At 37.4% G+C, this 22,206-nt stretch overlaps 1 protein-coding gene and 1 non-coding gene across 2 annotated transcripts in view; both read left to right on the top strand.

Moving 5' to 3' along the window:
* The window catches only part of ZFAND3 (zinc finger AN1-type containing 3), a 333,159-nt gene that overhangs the window by 255,443 nt on the left and 55,510 nt on the right, over positions 1 to 22,206 (top strand). The gene's annotated exons all lie outside the window — the stretch shown is intronic.
* LOC144458020 (U6 spliceosomal RNA) lies at positions 870 to 975 on the top strand. The gene has a single exon (XR_013487583.1). It is a non-coding gene; the product is annotated as a U6 spliceosomal RNA (small nuclear RNA).

Here is a 22,206-nt window from a genome sequence, read left to right as displayed (position 1 = left end):
CAGGGGAAAGCATTAATGGAAAGCATTGAAATCAATGAAAGTACTGGAATTGGAAATTGACAAACAGGTAAGAATCCTATCTCCAACACTTACTGGCTCTGTGACTATAGAAAAGTCACTTTATCTGAGACTCAGTTTGCTTATCTGTAAAATTGGGATAATACCTATAGTATCTACTTCGAAGGGTTGTTTTAAGGCTCAAATTAGGTAAAGTTCTCTGTAAACCTTAAAGGAATATATAGATGTATGTTATTATTATTGCTATTTTTTTACCCTTTTTGCTTGATCTGAATGCAGTAACCACTCTTATGCCCTAGAGTTTAGCCACGAGAAACATTTACTCACCGGGTTCCACCCACCCCCTCCAAAAGAAAGATCCTTTTGTTTGCCTTCTCCACAGAAAAATGAAATGAAATGAAAAACATAGTGTGACATGTACTTCAGGTTTTGGGAGGGCAGATTTGAAAATGTTCAAGGGAAGGAGAGAGAGAATCCAATGAACTAAAATTCTTTTGGAAAAGTTAACCCAGGAGAGATGGGAAACTCTGAGGAATGAAATTCTGAAGAAAAAGGGAAGTAATTCTGATGAGGAAAAAAGGAGTTGTCTGAGGAGACTGATGTGGAGGCATAAGGAACTCAACGCTCAACTTTTGGAAAGATTTTTGAAAAGTGTGTGTGTGTGTGTTTGTGTGAGAGAGAGAGAGAGAGAGAGAGAGAGAGAGAGAGAGAGAGAGAGAGAGAGTGAGAGTGTGTCAAAGGTAGATAAACACATCATTCTATAGCAGTCCTATAAAAATAATACCAGGAATGCTGAAGCTCAGAGGCAATTCAAGAATTAAAAAAAAAAGTGTTGTTGTTGTTTTTTTTAAGCTACACTTCAGCAGCACATATACTAAAATTGGAATGATGCAGAGAAGATTTGCATGGCCCCTGTGCAAGAATGACATGCAAATTCATGAAGCGTTCCGTATTTAAAAAAAAAAAAAACCAACCCATATAAGGAGCAAAAATGATCTAAGAAAACAGTAGTTCGCCTCTTTTTGGAGGTAAAGGAAAGAAGGAAACAAGCATTTATTATGTACTTACTGTGTGTTAAGCAGTAGGCTAAGTGCTGGGGGTACAAATACAAACAAAAGAAAAATAGTCTCTACACAGATAAGTGAGCTGTTGGGGGAGGAGCAAGGTGAAGGTGCCTAGGACATAATTATGAAGTTCAGAAAGTCCAGAACAGGCTGGATGGGAATGAAGTCAGTCTAGCTTGGACCCCTTCATAAAATGGAGGCTCCAGGAGGAGTTCCTCATTAGGAGAAGGGGATTGAGGCTTGTGGAGGGATAATCCACAGTGAGGGGAAAGAGAGGTGGTAGAATGTTCAGAGTAGGGAAGCCCCAGATGCAGAGGAAAATTCCAGGATGAAATGGTAGTAAAGGTATAGTTTTGAAGTCCAGAAAGTCAAGAACAGAACCAGCAGAGGAATGAAGGTGAAAAGTATGATGACTCACAGCAAAAGAGCTGCTCATTTTCTGTTGGTACCTGTTTTTTCTGCCAAGGAGAATAGTCTTCATGTTTGAAATGCAGGACAGAAGTGGCTAAGAGGGATCACAAGTGATGAATTTAGAGCTGAAAAGGGACCCTAGAGGTCGAGTCTACTTTTATGAGGAGGAGATGAGACCTATTGAGGGTAAGCCATTTTCCTTAGGCCACACAGGGAGTAAGTGGCAGAGCTGGGATTCAAACCAAAAACCTTTAACTGCAACTACAAATCCAGCATGCTTTCTGCTGCACCCCCTTCCTCAAGGGAGCGAATGCTCAAAATAAGGTGGAAGGTTGTAAGAGAGCACCTACTTACCTTCCCTTGATGAAGTGGCCCAGATAATAGAACTGCTAAGAGAACTGGCAAATACTGTTGTTGAGCCACAGTCAAGTTACATTTGACTTGTAGTGAGTGAAGGGTACATTTTCATCCCACTTTTCCAAAAATGGAAGAGAAGAGTCCACAAACCACAGGCCGTTGAGTTTAACGGAATTGATTTGAATCAGAGCAGTATGTCTGGAATGCCTGAGCACCGAGCTCCAGAGGGAAGCTTGTAGTGTCTGATGCTCTTTCCTAAGAACATTGGCCACCTGAGCTTGGAAAACAATGCTGCTTTTTCTTCTCTTTAGTTTCATCCTTATTGAGGAGCTAGTGCTAAGGATTTATAGTGGTGGGAAAGAGCATTCTTTTTTTTTTTAGTTTTATAAACTAGTCTACAAGGGTAATTATTTTGAGTTTTTAAAGATATTATTGAAATCTTTGGGGTTTTTTTCTGTGGGGAAGGCAAACAAAAAAGGATCTTTTTTTTTGAGGGGGTGAGTGGAACCTGGTGAGTAAATGTTTCTTGTGGCTGAACTCTAGGGTGTAAGAGTGGTCACTGCATTCAGATCAAGCAAAAAGGGTAAAAAAAATCGCAATAACAACTTACGTTTATATATTCCTTTAAGGTTTGTAGAGCACTTTATGTATGTTACCTAATTTGAGCCTTAAAACAACCCTTCGAAGTAGATACTATAGATATTATCCTAATTTTACAGATGAGCAAACTGAATCTCAGATAAAGTGACTTTCCTATAGTCACAGAGCTAGTAAGTTGTCAGAGATAGGATTCTTACCTGTCTGTCAATTTCCAGTTCCAGTGCTCTGTCCACTACTCCATACTGATACTGTAGCTAATAAACTCACTTTTTTGTGGTTAAAATCAAATGATTTAACCTTGAAAACATTTTTGTCGTGGGGAATTTCATATTTTGATTAGTTATCTGAACAGCCAAATGCTTCTATGGATTCAGTTAACCAGCCTCCACTACAGATGTATAATTATTTTTAGAGCATACGTATATACTGTTATAAAGCTTATTTGGCCTTATGCTCCCTACAGTTCTGAATTCTCTGTTTCATTACCAGTATCCACCCACAGAATTTCAGAAAACTATTCCCAAGTAGCAGAACCACGGTTCAGAATTTTAAATAACCACATCTCTATTAGCTCAGTGGACAAGGGAATTAGTTATATGCTATGCATTTCCTACCTCTATTCCCTTCCCCAGACGTACGTGTGTGTGTGTGTGTGTGTTGGAAAGATTGGATCATCTTTTGTGTTATTTTACCCAAAATTGAGCTAATTGTTTTGGTTACCTTAGCAGAAAATAGATAAAAGAATATAGGAACACGCTTAAGGGTTTTTGCCTTTCAAAGTCAGCCAGCATATATTCAAAAGAAATGCAGCAGAGCCATTTTCTCTTAGTCTGAGAAAGTTGGGTTGCTTTTCCCCAAGGATTATACAGCTATGTAGCTATTTGATTATATGTCCAAAAGTGCAGCATAACCAGGCCTTAAGAAAATTGCAAAGAAATGCCTTTATAATTTTAAATTTGAGGTATTGGCGTCTTGCAGTGTCACTATTTGCCAGGACCTATATTTTGTGATGGAGATAAATAGACAGAAATGAAACAGTCTTTGCCTTCAAGAAGCTTACATCCTGTCATTCTCAACAGGTACACAAGTACACATGAAATATGTACAAAATAAATGGGATAATTGAGGGAACACTAGCAACTTTGGGAGAGGTGATCTTGTCAAAGGTGGCCTCTGAGTTCAACTTGGAAGGAAGCTAGTGATTTTAAGGGTGGAGGTTAGGAGAGAACACATTCCAGGCCTTTGCAAAGATAAGTCAGTAGGACTAGGAGTATTATGTGAGAAACAGCAAGAAGGCCAATTTGGCCTTGATGATGGAGAGTACAAGAAGAAGGATAATTTAAAATAAGGCTGGAAAAGGTAGGTGTCCAGGTAGCACAGGGCTTTAAATACCAAACAGAAGGATCTGTATTTGAACCTAGGTGTTATAGAGAAAGATTATTGAACAGAGCATGATGTATGTGGTCATACCTGTATTTTAGAAAATTATTTTAATCTTTGTATGGAAGATGGATTGGAGATGGGGAAAAAACAATTAGGAAGCTATTGTGGTAGTTTGGTCAAGAGATGATGACCTGGAAAAGGATGCTGGGATGTATAAGTGGAGAGAAAAGCTAGTCATGAGATGTAAAAGTAGACTCAATAAGACTAGGCAATCAATTATGAGGTGGAAAGTGATAATCTCAGCATGACTCTGAGGTTGTGAAACTGGGTGACTATAAGTATGATGAGGCCTATTACAAATATAGGGAAAGCTTGGAAGGGAATGGGTTTGAGAATAAAAATATTGAGTTCTCTTTTTGATGAGTTTGAGATGCCTATCAGATAGATATCTAGATTGGAAATGTCCAGTACCGTTCGTTATGTGAGACTAGGATTGGACATATGCATATTCAGAGTTGTCTGCATAGATATGATAAACTCAGATTGCAGATGAAGTAATTGAGAGAGTATAGAGAAAAAAGAGATGAGAAGCCAGAATTGAACCTTAGAGAAGATGCACAATTAGGGGGCACAATATGGTTGAAAATTCAACGAAAGAGACCAAGTAGGAACAGTCAGACAAGTAAAAGGAAAATCAAGAGAGAGTAGTATCATAAAAATTCAGATATCAGAGAGTTGTCCATGAGGAAAGAGGATGATCAATAGTATAAAATGCTAGAGATCAAGAGACACCTTGTAGAGAATTTGTTTACTAGTTTAGCTTACGTAACCATTCCTACAACTGATAAAACTGCATTGCTGATTCCTACATTTCCTCCCCTTCCCCAATCTTGACTTCCTACTAATAAATTCATTTCTAGAAGATAAAATTAAATCTTTCTTGGGGTTTTCTTTCCTAGAACCAGTAATTGGTACAGTTATGCAGGTCTTTGGTGAGGAAATGAAGGAGTAAAGCTAGAAACCAGTTTAGCTAAAGTGCCATTTACATGTGTGTTACCTTCCTAACAAACATAGAGATCAGTAGATATTAACTTTGGTCCTGCAATACAGTTACAGAGGTAATAATAATATTATTATTAGCTTGCATTTAAGTAACACTTTAAGGTTTACAAAGTGTTTTTTCATAGATTATAGATCTCATTTGATCCTCACAATTCTGTAAGGTAGATGCTTGGGTTATACACTTAGCATTGGAATGTCCGAGTCAAAAATTCACTTTTCCATTGACCCAGAGTTTCATCAGCAAATTCTCCAGAAAGCACTCACCAAGCATTCTCCCAGTATAACTGTTCTCTAGCCATTTCATGAGTGTCGCCAGTATTTTCATTTGATTGTCCACAATGTAAATGCCTTGGTAATTCGTGATTCTTATAGAGTTGGAAATTAGGAAGAAGACCTTTTTTAACTAGGGTCAAATCAGGAACTGTTCTTTCTCTTGTTTCAAATACAGTAATATTTTCTTAGTTGAAAATGAGATGGAGAATTCCCTGCCCTTAATTTCACACCAACGGCTCTTAGAAAAGAGCATATCAGTATTGTTTCCAAAAAAAAAAAAAAACATTTTCATAGGAAAGCTCAGTGTTGCTTGCCCCATATTCTTTCTTAGACTGATAGCAAAGGGCTATAACTCCCTTCTTGACATGAAGTTAAGAATACTCAGTGTTTTTATTTAAGTACATGTAAGTCATTTCTGGACACCTTCCCTATTATCATTTGGGGGGGTGAGTTCCTTGAGGCAATTGAGAAAACTGCCCAGCACAGCTCTCTTGTTGCTCTTACAACCTTTTTCAGCCTTATCTAAGATCAGATTTCTCCCCTTTACACTTTCTTTTTATCTTTTTTTAAAGTATTAGACAAATGCTAACATTTAAATACATAAGAAAAGAAAAAGAAACATAAACTTAAATCTTAAATTTAAATATAAAATAAGAAAAGAAAAAAGTCATGTGCATAGCAGAATGTAGGAGAGGATTCAGAATACATAGCAATAACTTTCCATTTCAAGAAAGCCTAAATATTAAGTACTGCACGTTATGTAGAAAGCTGTGCATCTTTACTTACTTGCAGGTTTTCTTTTGTTCTCTTTGTACACTTTTTACTTTGTTCTTTTTTCCTCCCTTCCTCTCCTCCCCCAGGCTACAATTAAGCATGGATATATTTCTATATAGATATTGATATATACATACATACATAAACACATACTTTCGCTAAGAGATTTTACTCCTTCTAATCTTTGATTTTATGTTTATGCCTGTCTCTTTTTTCTTGTCTCTCCTAACTGCTCTACTTCTACCCAGTACCTTGCCCTCTTCTGTTACTTAACCTACCCTTCCTACAACAATCCTTCCCTTATCCTCCCTTTCCTATAAATCAAAATACCCTTTTGTCCACCCCTTTGACCTGTTCCCTCACTTTCCCCTCTAAATATTCCTCCTTTATGCTCTCCCCCCTCCCTATCTGCTTAGAGTTTTATTTCTTCCTAAATTTAGAAGACTTTTATACTCTTCTAGATGTATATGTATTTTTCCCTCTGAACCCATTCCCGATGAAAGTAGGTTTCCAGAACTAACAGCTTCCTCCTCCATCTAATTCCTCTGTATTGGTTCTTCTCTAGCACCTCATTTGTATTAAGATAATTACTGTTTAACTGTTCTTGAACAGTTTTACTTTTTGAAGTCATATCATACTCAGGTCTACCCTAATCTTTTATATAAGTTACCTAATTGGTAATAACAGTCTTAGACATCGTTTTTACATTTTACATATATAAAAGGTAAACAGTCTATCCTTATTGAGTCCCTTGTGATTGGTCATTGGTATGTACCTTATATTTCTCTTGGCTTTTGTATGTCAAATCTTCTATTAAGTTCAGGTTTTTTGTCTTTGTTTTTGTTTTTAAACAAAGTCCTGAAAGTCTGACAATTCATTAAATGTTCTTTTTTTTTTCACATTCAGAATTATGTTTAGCTTTGCTGGGTATGATATTTTCAGCCAGCAGCCCAGTTCTTTTGCTCTTCCATATATAGTGTTGCAAGACCTGCGGTCTTTTAGTGTCACCACTGCTAGGTCTTGTGTGATTCTAATTGTGGTACCACCAGATGTAGATTGTTTTTTTTTTCCCTTGTTCCTCATATTTGGTCCTTGAGCTGGGGGTTTCAGAATTTGACTATAATATTCCTCTGAGTTTTCCTCATAGGATCTCTTTCAGGTGGTGATCAGTGAATTTTTTCTATTTCTACTTTCCCCTTTTGTTCTAATGCTTCAGGACAATTTTCTTTAATTATTTCTTGTATTAATATATGAAGAATCTTTTTTTTGATCCTAGCTCTCAGGTAGTCTGATTATTCTTATGTTTTCTTGGTCTGTTTTCCAAATCAGTTGTTTTTCTTATGAGATGTTTGACATTTAAAGTCTTTTTTAAGATCTTCAATGAATTCTTTTGGGGCAGGTGACCATTTGACATTACTCTTTGGGGTAGAAGACGGTTTCTTTGCTTCAGTATAATCATCTCTAGTCCTGTGGTATGGGCGGTGGTGCCTCTGGCCTCAGATCATCAGACCCTTCTCTGACCTTGAACTCAAACCAAGACCTCCATTGTGCTGTTAAGTGCCCATAGTCAGCTGCGTCCCTGCTCCACTCTTCTGCAGTCACCAGGAATGTGCTGGTTCCTTCTTGCCTTCACTGGATCTCTGCAGCACATCTGGGTCTGGCATTTGTCAGCAGAGGTTTCTTAGATCTGCCCCAGCTCAGATGCCCAACTCCCAGGGGTTATCCTCTATCCAGGGGGTAAAATTTCATATGGTTGGGGCTGAGACAGCTTCCCAACCCAGCTAACTCATGTTTCAGTGGTCCTTAGCCTGGAGATGTTTACTCTTCACAGGGACAAAAACTCATCCTGGGATTTTTCTTCAGATCTTCTCTGATTGTCCCAGGAGGACCCCTATTCTGTGCCTACTCTTATTTATTCCCTCCCCCATGTTTGCCCTGAGGTGCTATTTTATCTCTTTTGTGAGGAAAGTCTTGAGCTTGAAATTTTCTGATCTATTCTACCATCTTCCCAGAATCCTCTCCCACTTTCCACTTTCTGTGTTCCAGGCATGCAGGATGTTCTCCATTTCATCTTCACCCCTCAGCATTTTTTTACAGATTATTCCTCATGGCATAGAAAATGGTATCCACATCCAGAGAAAGAACTTTGGAGTCCAAATGCAGATGGAAACATACTATTTCCTCTCCTTTTCTTTTGTTTTTTTGTTTTGTTTTGTTTCTTCTTTCTTGTGGTTCCTCCCATTAGTTCTAATTCTTCTTTACATCATGAGTAATGTGAAAATATGTTTAATATGAATGTGTAAGTAGAACCTGTATCAGATTGCATGCCATTGTGGGGAGGAGGGAGAGGGTGGGGGAGAAAATTCAAAAGTCAAAATCTTATAGAAGTTAATGTTGAAAACTGAAAATAAATTATTTTTTTTAAAAAAGATTATTTCTCATGCCTGGAATTTAGCACCTCCTTGTCTCAGCCTTTTGAAATCATCTTCCTTCAGTTCCCATAAAGCCTTTCCTGGTTTTCTTTCCTCCCCCTTACCATAGCTGAAAGTCTTTACCTTTTCAGATTTTTTTAGAACATTTTATCTAATTGTCTTCTTTGCACTTTCTCATAGTCTTATATTTAATTTATGTATATAATAATAATAATTGTTAACACTCATGTAGTGTTTTAAGATTTGCAGAGTACCTTACAGACTTAGTTCATTTGAGCCATTCTATAGAGACCAGAAGAGGGAAAGTTTCAAGAACTTAAGTGATTTGCCTCCCAGCTATTATGTGTCTGTTGTAGGATACAAAGCCAACTCTACTGACTCCTAGTCTCTCTGCTACATCACATTGAGCCTCAGTATCTATACATATTACCCCAGTAGATTTTTTAAAAACAATTGTTACTATCTTTTGTTTTAATCTGATTGTTACTTCTAAATATATCCCTCCCTTTCCCTGAGAGCTACCACTTAAATAAAAAAGATAATGATGATAATAATAGCTGGCATTTATGTAGCATCTGCTATGTATCAGGCATTGTGCTTAGCACTTTACAAACACTATCTCATTTGTTTCTCAGAACAACCCTGGGAGGTAGGTACTGTTATCATCCTCGATTTATAGTTGGGGAAACTGAGGCAGAGATTGAGTGATTTGCCCAACATGGCTAGGAAGTATCTGAACTTAGGTCTTCCTTCTATCCATTGTACCACCTAGCTATCTAAGATTAAAAAGGAGGCAGGGACAGCAGAAGCTAGTCAGTCTATTGAAGCTCACAGTATATGCAGTTTTCCATACCCTTTGTCTCCCACCTCTGCAAAAAAAGGTGAAGGGAAATACATTTTCTTCTCTTCCTTCGGAGCCAGTTATAATTACACGGCATCCAATTTCCCGATTCTTGTATTTTTTGTTCTTTGCAGTTACATTGCTGAAGTTGTTGTGCACCTTGTGTGACTAGTCCTGCTTACTTCTCTTCACATCTGTTCATATGTTTTCCTTTGCCTCTCTGAATTTTCAGTATTTGTTGTTTCTTATGGTATAGTAGTATTCCATCACATACATGTATCACAGTTTGTTTAGCCGTTAATGTGTCAACTTTGTTTCTATTTTGCAACTACAAAAAGTGTTGCTATGAATATTTTGAAGCCCTTGAGGAATGATTTGATATGTGAAACATTTCTTTCATTGACTTTATTAGGATGGATGTGTGTATACACACACACACACACACACACACACACACCCATTGGGATCGCTGGGTCAAAAAGTGTGAACGTAGTACTCATTTCCTTAGCCTCATTCGGAATTGCTTTCCATATTGGTTAAACTGATTCACCGGTCCACCAACAATGTTCTGGTTTCTCTTTCCTGATTTCTTTTGTAATAGAGTAGATCTGAGGCTGGTAGAGATTTCAGAAGCTGTCTGGTCCAATTCCCTCATTTTACAAATGAGGAAATCAAGGTCTGTGTAAGTGCAGTCAGTTGTGCAAGGCCACCAAGACCGTAGAGATCAGAAATGGAATTTGAGCCTAGATCCTCGGATTTTGGGCTCTTCTGAGCCCGTTTGCTTAGATATATGTAAACTTTTGAGTCGTTTTTAATACCCATTTCTCTTTTATTTGTGATTTGGAGCAGCCTTTCATATGATTGCCAATAGTTGTTTGACCACGTACTTATCCTTTGGGGGTAATGGCTACTTTCAGCTTTCTTGAGGACAGACAGCTTTTCTTGACAAAAAGGAGAAAAGCATTAATACCAGAATCAAGAGAGATTCCTTGATGAGTTATGTGAGAACTTTGGCCCAAAGCAGGCTATAGTTTGTCTTTGGGAACTGTGCAGTGTTTTTATGGCCGTGGTATATGACTATGAACAATGGAATGTCACAGTTAATAACAAGTTAACAAGCCTTTATGAAGCGCTTACTATGTGCCAAGAACTGTGCCCTGGAAAGACAGACAGAAGCAAAAAGAAAGACAGCCCCTGCCATCAGAGAGTTTCCATGTTATTTGGGGAGAGGAATGAAGGAGAAAGCCAAGAATTACAGTTGAGCCACCCAGAGAGTCGTAAGAAGCACATGTGCATGATCAGCATACAGTAAGCACTTAAATAACAAATAATATGATAAGTAATTTTAAATGATAAAGGTTTGTAGGTTGGTTGGTTAAGCTGCAATATATTGCCAACAAAAAATTGCTTAGTGTAAAAAGAATGTTAGCAGAAAACGTATGATTAATAAATGTACATGACATAGCTCCTGTTCTACTATTCATAGAACATCAAGAGATCCAACCGGTAGGTGGAGACTGTGAGATAGGAGATACACACAAAAGGAGCAGCTGGGTGGTGCAGTGGATAGAGTTCCAGGTCTGGAGTCAGGAAGACTCCTGAGTGCAAATCTGGCCTCAGACACTCTCTAGCAGTGTGACTCTGGGCAAGTCACAACCCTGTTTGCCTCAGTTTGCTCACCTGTAAAATGGGCCAGAGAAGGAAATGGCAAATCACTCCAGTATCTTTGCCAAGAAAATCTCAAATGGGGTCACAAAGAGCAGACATGACTGGAACAACTGAACAACAAACACACACGAGAGTAACAAAAGTATAGCCAAGCACAAATAGACCACCATCTGTATCCTTGAAGGGGAAGGGAATAAGCATTTATTAAGTGCCAGGCACTGTGCTAAATACACTTTAAAAATATTTATTTCCCCCATTTTACAGTTGAGGAACTTGAGGCAGACAGAAGTGAAACAACTTGCCAGAGTCACCAGTAAGTACCTGAGACTGTGATGAAATTCAGGTCTTCTTGACTCCAGGCCCAACACTATCCACATAACTGCTAGAGGGAGCATGTCCATATAAATTACATCATAGATCTATCTAATATCTCCAAACAACAAGGAATCATTAAGTGCTTACTGTACACCAGGCTCTGAGAATACAAATAAAGAATGAAAGAATCCTCTCTTGCAAGGGGCTTATAGTCTAATGCAGAAAACAGGTATTTCAGAATTGATAGAGTAAGTAGAAAAAAAAAACCCAGTAGTTAAATTCAGAGCCATTTGGGAGTGGGTGGTGGAACAGAATGACTTCATGTGGAAGGTGGGGTTGGATTTTTGTGAGGTGGTGATGAGTAAGGAGAGCATTCCCTGTGTGAGTAATTGCTGAGGCAAAGACACAGATACGGGAGATGGAGGGTCTTGGCTGGATCCTAGAGTATGACAAAGAAGAAAGTAGTGCTCAGTGCGGCCTTGTGCACATCAGGTGCTTAATAAATGTTAAATGAATGAGTGAATGAATGAAATTTTGTTGATTTTCATAGTTTACACTTTTTCTCTTGCACTAAAAAACTCAGATTTTGCATTGGCATTGCATCAATTAGAATAGCAGAGTGTATAGAATTTTAAGAGAAGTGATGTGTAGTTGATAAGAGATCTGATTGGGGGAAGGAGGAAGAGTCAGGAAAATCCTTCCTCTGGCACACACTTTTTGTTTGACCATAGTTAAGTCATATAACCTCTTACAGCAGTAAATTACAGATGATGACCGTCTGCATCAGTGAACATAGTTTCTACACCAGGTGTTCCCAATATTGATGAATTCACAGAACCAAATCTCACCCCTCCTACCAAAAAAAAAAAATAGAATTGCAGCTGCTGGATTCAGGAGTTTATGTGTTCACTAGGAGTAATGAGTGTTGGAGTTTAAAAGCTGCATCTTTATGGAAGAAAACTAAGTGGTAGGTAGAGAAAGGGACTGAATTTAGCTGCAGCTAAATTAGAAACAAAAATAGTTTAAAAACAAATCAGCTATTTAATTTTAGCATCTACTCAGATATGCATTCAAGCTGATGTTTTTTTATCAAAATATAACAGCTTAAACATATTTTCCCCTTACATTAAGCTGATAGAGCAGCCCACAGGATGACAGTATCTCATTGCAAGATTACCATCATTAGCAGCTTGTCACCTGTTATAGAGATATTCATCATTATTATTATTATTTTGTTGTTGTGCACCAGCAGAGTACTAAACATAGAAGATTCTACCCCTACCCTAGAGGCTTGCCTTATAAGTCATAGAGACAAAACAGTTTGAAGATTAAAAACACCCACTGGGAGGGTGATTAAGCCATGCAGGGGTAAGATGATTTGCACAAGAGGGTATGGGTTTTTGTATCTTGTTCTGTATTTTTGAAGGGGGTGGTTATGCATTTCAGTTCACTTTCTTTTAATAAGAAGACATCTAAAATGGTTTGTATTTCTACCTTGGTAACTATCCATGCAAGAAATAGTCACTTTTTCATGGCAGAGAACATAAGGCTAGAGAGAGTGAACCCCCAGGCAGCTCATTCTTCTTTTGGGAACCAAGAAAGGGCTACTTAGGGTGCTGTGTGCCCCAGATATTGTTGGGAGACTGCTAGCATTAAACCTGTTCTCTCCCTTTTCCCCCACCCTTTTTTTTTTAAGTTCTCTAGCCATAAGTATTGTCTGAACACATCCCCAGAGTACTTCCTAGATACAGAAATATATCTAGTAGGAAAGAAGAGGTATCACTGACACAGTTCATTCTATAAGAACATTGGCTTAATTTGAGTACCTGGTCATCATCATCAGCACCTGTATAATGCTTAATATGTTACAGCTGCAGTTTAGATAGAACATTCTAATGCCAGAAAGTGAAGATTGTCCCTTCTTTTAGGGTGCTTTAAAATCTAAATGAGGAACATGAGAAACTTGATAGTGGTATCAGTTATCTCCTTATTTACAGCATAAATGTAAATAGAACTGGATATGTATTTCATGAAACTTTATTACTCTTGTATGTTCTTTTAGGGAAGGGAATTTTTAGTTGCAGATATGAGTTCTTCTGAGTCAACTTGGATAGGACAATTTCTTTAGCACTGGAAAAGACTGTATCCTTGTGGTTCTATTGGTTATTTTTTAGTTGAAGAAACAAAGCAAGAGACTGGGTTAGTAGCTGTGTAGTTTTTGAGGTCCAGTTCTTTCTCTCTAATTCATCTTTCTGTTTTACATCTCTACCTTATTTTCTATAGCAGTGTTATGTAATATTTTTAAAAATCAATGCCTTACCACGTTGTTAAACTCCCAAATACCCAAGCAAGGTTATAAAAAGGAAAGATTATTGAGGACAAAATATCATTTACAGTGCGGAACATAATCTTCAGGAGACCTCATGCGCTTCAGTCAGCCAGGATAGATGTATGTAAAGAGGGAAGCTTTCTGTTCTTTTATTAACTTATTAATTTATTAATTAATAACAGTAAAAAGGGGTGTGGACTCTTTAGTTTCTTTGCCCATCCATTTGCTTCTAAAGGCTGCTCTTATTTTATCCTATTTGATTGCCATTGCTGTGGTATTGACATGTCAGAGACATCAACCATACTTGTAGTTTTTCATACAAGCCCATTAGGAGCTGACCAGATGCTAGTCTGTGATCAGACAGTGCCTCATTCTGTTTTTGTTGCCCAGCTCCTGACGTGCACTTTTTATAATATTTTTAAGAGGTTGATGGGAAAGATAAGGCTCTGGCTCCCTTTCCTGACCTGTTTATAAAGGTGAGAAAGTATTTTTCACTTGTGTCTGATCAGAAGTAATGAAACTTCAGAAGAAACTGGTATTTTTCTGCACCATATTTCTTAGTGTACAAGTTTAAAAGCAACATGAAATGTTTCAGAGCCCAAGAATAGGAAAATACATAGTAGATGGAAAAAAGTAGTACATCAGAAGTAGGAAAGGTAGAATGAAGTTGGTTTTAGAAATATGCTACTAACTGTAATTCAGTTCTGGATCTGGTTCATTGCCGAAGTTTCTGTCCAAGACACTTGATGGACCAGTTTTTATGAACTATCTGTATAATCTGGATAATAGACATTCTCCATCCACTTTGTTTTTCTCGTATGGATAATTAAGCCAAATTCTTTTGAGTGATATGGCTCTCGCTTAGGAAGTTCTGCTGTTCTAAGGCTTGATGCAGTGTCATCCATAATGACGAACATCTGAAAGACCTCACTATCTCTAGTGAGTCTTCCATTTGGATTTTATATGGACAACTATGACAGTGAAAAATATATATCTGGCAAACACAGTTATGCTTCACTTCATATTAGTAAGCAGAGAGTCAGTCAATAAATATTAAGTACCTACTATGTGCCAGGCACTGTGCTACATACGTTGGAAATACAAAAAGAGACACCCCCCCAAAAATAATCCTTTACTTGAAGAAGCTCACAATCTAATGGGAAGGACAACAGGCAGGCAAATACATACAAACAAGCCACACATAGAATAAATAAAAGAGAGGCAAGGCACTAGAATTAAGAAGGGTTGGGAAAGGCTTCTATAGAAGATGGGATTTTAGTTGGGACTTAAAGGAAGTCAAGGAAGCCAGTAGACTTGTACATAAAATCAATATATAAAATCATCTCTTTTAGTCTCTCAGATATCATTGTATGATTTTGATGTGTGTACAGGAGACACCTTGGAAAAGAGTCTTTAAGACAGCACTTTATACTACCAAATCAAATGCTTTTGTAATGGTTAGAAAGCAGTAAGAATAGTAGGATTTTGTGCATGTGTATGTTTACCTTTTTAGCTAGTTGTGTAACTATAAAAACAATGTAGTATAGTCTGCAGTATCCAATGCATGTGGTGCTTTAAAGTTTATAGAGTGCTTAACATGTATTATCTGATTTGATCATGTATGTGTACTGTCATAAACATTTTGTACATATAGGAAAGTTAGACATGTGGGTTGATAGTTTTTTTTTAATTAACTTTTTTCAGTCAATTAAAATCTACCATCTCTCCCGCCCCAGCATTGAAGAAGAAAAACAAAATCCCTATTATAAACATTTTGTTGTTGTTGTTCAGTTGTTTCAGTTATGTCCAGCTCCTTATGACCCTTTTGGGGATTTTCTAGGCAAAGATACTGGAGTGGTTTGCCATTGCCTTCTCCAGCTCATTTTACACATGAGGAAAATGAGGCAAACAGGGGTAAGTGACTTGTCCAAGGTCACACAGCTAGTAAGTGTCTTAAGCTACATTTGAACTCAGGTCTTCCTGACTCGAGGCCCAGTACTGTATCCATTACACTACCTAACTGGTCATATTATAAACATGTACCATCAAGCAAGCAAATAATCGCATAGCCCTCCAAACTAATATTGTGCCCCCCCCAAAAAAAGAAAAAAACAAAAATGCATTTTGACCTCCATACTGAGTCCTTCAACTTTCTATCAGGAGATGGAAATTGTGGTTGGGTGGTCGTATTGATCAAGGTCTCAAGTCTTTCATAGTTGTTTGTCTTTATAATAATGTTATTATGTGAATTGTTTTCCTGGTTCTGCATTATTTCACTCTGCCTCTGTTCACACAAGGCTTTCCAGGTTTCTGAGAAACTGTTGCCTTCATGTTTTCTTATAGCATATTAGTACTTTGTTGGTAATATGCAGAATTGCTGATGATTTATATGGATTTATTTTATATGATGCAACTTTGCTAAAGTTGTGCATTTTTAGTTGATCTGTGTGATTTTCTAAGTAACCATCATCATTTGCAAAAAGTGATAATTTTGTTTATTCTTTGCCTGTGCTTTTTCTCTCAATTTCTTTTTCTTGTCTAATCACTAAAGCTAGCATTTCTGGAAATATATCTAATAATAATGGTGATAATGGACATCATTACTGTATCCCCATCCTGTTGGAAATGTCCCTAATTTATTCATATTATAGAAAATGCTGACTCCTGCCTGGTTTTAGATAGTTGCCACTTATCATATTGAGAAAATATCTATTTATTCCTATATTTTCTAGTGTTTTCAACTGGAATGAGTTGTATCTTATTGCAAACTTTTATATCTGTTGATATAATTGTATAATTTTTGTTGTTATTAATAACAGTCAGTTATGTTTTGTTTTCCCAATATTGAACCATTCTTACAAAACTAGTATAAAGATAACCTGGTCATAATGTATATTATTCTCCTTGTTAAAATTGTATTTAATGTTTTTGCCTCAGTCGTCATTAGAAATATTAATCTGCAGGGTTTTTTCTCTCTTTTGACTCTTCCTGGTTTATGTATCAAAACTATATATCATAGGAGGAATTTTGTAGGACCTCTTTTCCTATTTTTTTCAAAGAGCTTTTTTAGTATTGGAACTAATCATTCTTTTGAGTCAGTAGTTATTACTGTTTTTCTGATAAAATTTTTCAGTTATAGTAATGTCCATGATTTTTGTAGATGTTGGGTATCTTCTTCTGAATGCTCTTCAGTGCCCTCAAAATTCACTTCCAACACAGACCTCCTTTTATATACTTAATTTGTTCCAGATTCTTTTCCTTTCTTCATTTTCTTTGATACCATCCAAACTCTCTTACATATAATACATTGGGTTGTGATGTTAGAGTCCAAATGTGCTACTTCTACTCATTATTTTATATTCCTCTTTCTCAGAGGTAAATAAGAAATCAGGATAGATTACATTTGGGAAATTATGCAGTACTTTTAATGAACTTAGGCCTCTCCCTGAAGCAAAAACTGTTCTTTTTAACAACACAATTCTTCCAGTGATACTATGTGATTATGAATCATAGAGTCCCCAAAGAATCAAATTTTGGGTCACTTAGAGGGCTCTCAAGAGATCTGCATTTTTGGGTATGATTAGGGATGCTGCAACTTGCCAGAGAAAACTTGCTTTTGAGAAATGGAGTGAAAGACATAATCAAGGAGACGTATAATCAGAAAGGAGGTGACTAGATTATGTAGTGGAAAATAACAGGTGGCAGCCTTTGTGTTTCATTGGTACCCAGTTGGTGTCAGGAGATCTGGAAGAAGGTTGGTTAGCCCCCCTTCTAAAGGATTTACAAGAAGATAGAGGTGAGAATGCATGAATGAATGCAGTTTGCACTGTTGGAGGGACTATCTACATTGATGTAATCATAGCAATCAAGGAAATCACAACTCAGTGAAATTCATAGGGTAAACTAGAAAAAGAATGAATAAATGAAAAAAATTATTAAACAAAGTGCTAAGGATAAAAAATATATACATAGGAATTTTCAGCTTCAAATTCTCCTTATAGTCTTTAGGGTGCAGTGGCAAAGCCAATGATAATGTATCTTATTTAATTCCATTTCCAAGCACTTTGGTAGTGAGAACTTTTTTTCTGGACCTTCAATAACTATGGCTGCTGGGAAGGTGGAGGCTGTGGCACCTCTGGAGGCAGTTGTGCCAGGTGGCATCTCCACAAGGACCACTTCTCTGGCTCCCGGTCCAAGTTAGAAATAGGACCAGTGGTTGGGAGAGGGGGTAATACTTCAGTTCCTGGTCTCTTTGGCTAACCTGTCCATAATGGCTGTTGTTTAGCGTTTAGTGTTGGTGGTGGTGGTAGTGGCACCTTTCTCCATAAGGGTCGCAAAAGCTAAAGTTGCTACTTCTGCAGTGAAGAGAGAGAAGTTTATTTCTCAGACTCTTCTCTAGGTCAGACTTTGGTCATTACAATTACACAGTATTCCTTTAATTGTGTTCCATTTGTATTGTCATTATGCATATTGTTTCCATCTTAGTTCTTCTTACTTGCTCAATCAGTTCATATATCTGCTCATGTTTCTCTGAATTCATTTTTTATATGTATACATTGTACCTTTCAGTCCAATTATTATTATTTAATTATCATTGAAGTCATGTACCAAAATATATTTATCCCTTCCCAAATTGGGAGGTACCTACCCTTATCTCTTGCTCTTTGCTACCACAAAAAAGTGCTGCTATGAATGTTTTGGTATATATGGGACCTTTCTTTCTTTCTGTGCCTTGGCAATGGGCTCTCTGGGTCAGAGGGTATGGATGTTTATCACTTTCTTTGCACAATTCCAAAATTGTCTTCCAAAACTAATTCAAAACTCCACCAACATGGGTATGACATGAAACCTGAGTTGTTTTGATTTGCATTTCTCTTATGATTTGGAACAGTCTTTCATATGATTGTTAATAATCTGCAATTCTTATTTTGGGAACTTTGCTCATATCCTTCAAGCACTTACCTATTGGGAAATAGTTCTTGGTTTTATATATTTGTATGGATTCCCTAAATGTCTTGGATATCAGGCCCTTACAAATATTGAATGACTAATGACCTCAATATCTGATTGCCTTTTTCAGTCATTCTTCTTGGCTTCCCTGCAGCTTAGATTCCTTTGACCAATTCTCATTCAACTCAAGTGATACTTTCTGTAGGACACCTTTCCTGATTGATCCCCCTAGATCCTTTTATTAAGGGAATTTGTTCTATGACGTTTGGATTCAGTCAAAGGGCCACCCTTGAGGACCTAAAGGGCCACATGTGGCCTCAAGGCCAAATATTCCCCACTTGTCACCTAAACTTTAGCACAGTGCCTTGCACATAGTCATTTCCTTTTTGTTGTTTGTTTTTTGTTTTTACGAAGCCTAAATTTCTCTTTCTTCTTCCTCTCTTCACACAGAGCCATCCTGTCCATCTAGCACTTAGCATGATGCTTGGCACATAGTAGGAGCTTAGTGGGTATATAATAGTATACATAAATGTGTATGACTATATGCAGTGTTTTACACCTACCCCTCCCAAACTTTTGCAGAATCACATAGTAAGTTTCTTTAGTTTTGAATTTATTCAAAGCCCTTCTAAATTCTAAATCCAGTGATAATAATCTTGCCATGATAACAATTCAGAGAAAATCATATAACTCCGTATCACCTGTCTGCAATCCAAACATCACTTTAACTATGCAAAAAAAATAGCAAAAATACTTGCGACCTCTCTGTTAAAAGTTTTAACTTTGTTAAAGGTTAAAAATCCTAGGGCCCCTCCATCAGAAAGTGTAAAGTTCATTTGGAAGAAAGAGAATGAATTAGTCTTTGTTACTGGTAAATTGTTTGAAAATTGCTAATAAGCTTCAACACTCAAGCCGCAAATTATTCTTCCTGAAAACTCCAAACAACACAAGAGTGTATTTGACTTAATATGTGTACCCCATACACTCCTCTAATTTTCCCTTTGTTAAAAGAATGGAAGGATGTGTACTTTAACAAGGCAAGTATAACAGCATCCTCATTACCAGAATATTATTGTCACTTAAGCTTGAAGTTTGCTGTGTATATTCTTCTTTGGCATCTGCTTTTTTTATTGTGTCTCTTCAAATAGTTTTCAGTAATTTTTAAAATTCTTTATATCTGTCCCTTACAGTGTAATATCTGTTGTACTTATATAGAGGGTCCCAAGAATCTTAGTACAGTTTAACACCATTAAAGGTTAAAATTGCCCTAAGACTTTTGGGACAGTGCATACATATGTATGTATGTGTGTGTGTGTGTGTGTGTGTATATACACACATATATATAAAATAACCATCTTCTGTCAATAAATCAGTAAATGTTTATTAAGCACCTACTGTATGTCAGGCATCATGCTTGGGATACAAAGAGGCACAAGATAGTCCTTGCCCTCAATGAGCTTGCAGTCTAATGTGTCACATCAGATACAGTGTTGGGTTTTTTGCCCAAAATTTTTGCTGTTATAAATAGTACCATTATGAATATTTTTGTACAGATAGGTCTTTTTTCTCATGTGTAACTCCCTTGAGATACAAACAATACTAGGATCATTGCTTCAAAAAGTATGAATAATCTGGTAATTTTTAATGTATAATTCCACATTGCTTCCCAAAACAGTCTAGATCAACCCTCTGCCAACAGTGTATTAACACACTTTTCCCCCAAAGTACCACCAACACTGAATTTTTCTTTTCTTTTATTATCTTTGCCAATTTTATGACTGTAAAGTGATAACTCCTAATAATTTTAATATGTGTATCTGGGGTTCATAATTTTGAAAAGCTTTTCAGATGGTAGTTTTTCTTTGTGAAAACTACTTCCTTTGACCACTTGTCTGTTGAGGAATGAAACTAAAATCTTCTATCAATTCTTTTTAAATTTTGGGTGCTGGACTATTAAAGAGATCTGGGGGTAGGGACTGGGCAGGAGGGGGATTATGGTCCAAATCTGTGATTTCAGTGGTGTAGCATAATTCCCACGGAGAAAAGTACCTCCTCTAATGCAGATTGACAGCTCTGCAACTTACAGCCTTAGAGGGCTTCTTGGGGAACTGATGAGAAGTTAAGTAACTTGTTCAAGGTCACACGGCCAGTATGTATCACAGGCAGGCCATGTTTTACTGCCCATGAAGTCTGCTCTCTCCCACTATACCACACTGCTTCTCATCAGAGGTTTAATGCAAAGGTGCCCCTTCCAGCCTGTGTCTCTGATGCCATAGCCCTTGGTTACATTTTACAGAGACTTTTTCCTCCCCACCCATCCCTTCACTCTCCAGCTCTTTGGCTTTCCCTGTGTTTGATGCTTTGGTGAAGGCATAATCCTTTGTTTCTGTTGTCTAGCCATTGCCACCCAAACAGCCTTCAGACTTCATGCTTAGCTGCAGTAGCAGGGGAACCCTGATGGGCTCTGAAGAGGAGAGAGCTCTGGTTCAAAGGCTTTAAACGTATCTTTTAGGTATATGGGTACTTGTCTTCTGAAGAGCAGAGATCATCATGTCTCATGATGATGCTGTGTTTTGGTGCTCTTTAAAACTCTTACCACAAAACAAAACAAAAGGCTAACACCCTGAAAGAATCAACCTCTGTGTCCTACCATCACAAAGTACGATGGATGGTAGGAGGATGATACATGAGGCATCAGAAAACTTGTCCTTTGATTACATTGAGTAGGATACCATGTATACCAGCTGTCCAGGAGTATCCCCAAGACAGCACAGTCAGTGCCTATCTGGCTAATTAAGAGGAATTGAAAAGCACCGCAGTTATCCCCTACTAATGTTTTCTGACCCCAGCAAAAGAACAGATTGTAGGGCTTAGCAGGCAGCAAGAGTTAGAAGCTATTATTGCAGTGTTGTGGTTTCAGCAGAAAGACTCTTTCAAACTCCCTGGGAAGCACACTACTCAAATATATTTATTAGCAAGAGAGATCCAGAAAAATAGGATGCTCTTCCTCCCTCCCCCTTCCCTTAAGAGGGAAAAATGATTAATGTTTAAAGTAACACTGCCTAGCAGTTTGAGAACAACTGACCTTTAAAATAGTTGTGATCTAGGACATGGCATCTTAGGATCCAATTACCAATATTTGAAGCCAAACCTATCACCATATCATCTGTTTAATGAAAAGAGACAGCCTTTTCCACAGAGTGTTCAGGCCTCTCCCATTCCAAAGACTTAAAACTCTTTTCCCTGCTTATATCATGGCAGTTAACAAACATTTATTCCTAAATTGAGATGTATTCATTTGGAGACATTAGGGAGATACTGAGGTGGGGGCTGGGGGAAATCCAAATCCCTGTTGGACAAAAATAAAAAGTTAAAAATGGATAATGAGAATGTTTTCTTCTTTAAAGATTTTCATAACAGAGTGTAAAATGCCAAGAAGGCCATGAATCTAAGCCCTGCATATATTTTGTAAACCCAGCAAGCATGGGGAGACAGAACAGAAAGAAAATGCCTGTAAAACAGAATTTTTGAAGTCTCCTTTATCAGTTTTTTCAGTGAGTGTCGTTTTCTTCATGGACAGAGGTTTTAACAGCTTAAGCTTCTTTTAAATGGTCTGAAGAGAGACAGCAGTGATGTGTGAGGGTTCATTAATTATTGCTCTTACTGATGTTTGCACAGGCAGTCGGGATCATAAATGTCAATCTGTCAAGAGTCTGTGATAGGTTCTAA

The sequence above is a fragment of the Phascolarctos cinereus genome, unplaced genomic scaffold, assembly GCF_003287225.1.
Source record: "Phascolarctos cinereus isolate Bilbo 61053 unplaced genomic scaffold, phaCin_HiC Scaffold_5;HRSCAF=322, whole genome shotgun sequence".
In the NCBI taxonomy this organism is placed as follows: Eukaryota; Metazoa; Chordata; class Mammalia; order Diprotodontia; family Phascolarctidae; genus Phascolarctos; species Phascolarctos cinereus.
This window is presented reverse-complemented; position numbering and strand designations above follow the sequence as displayed.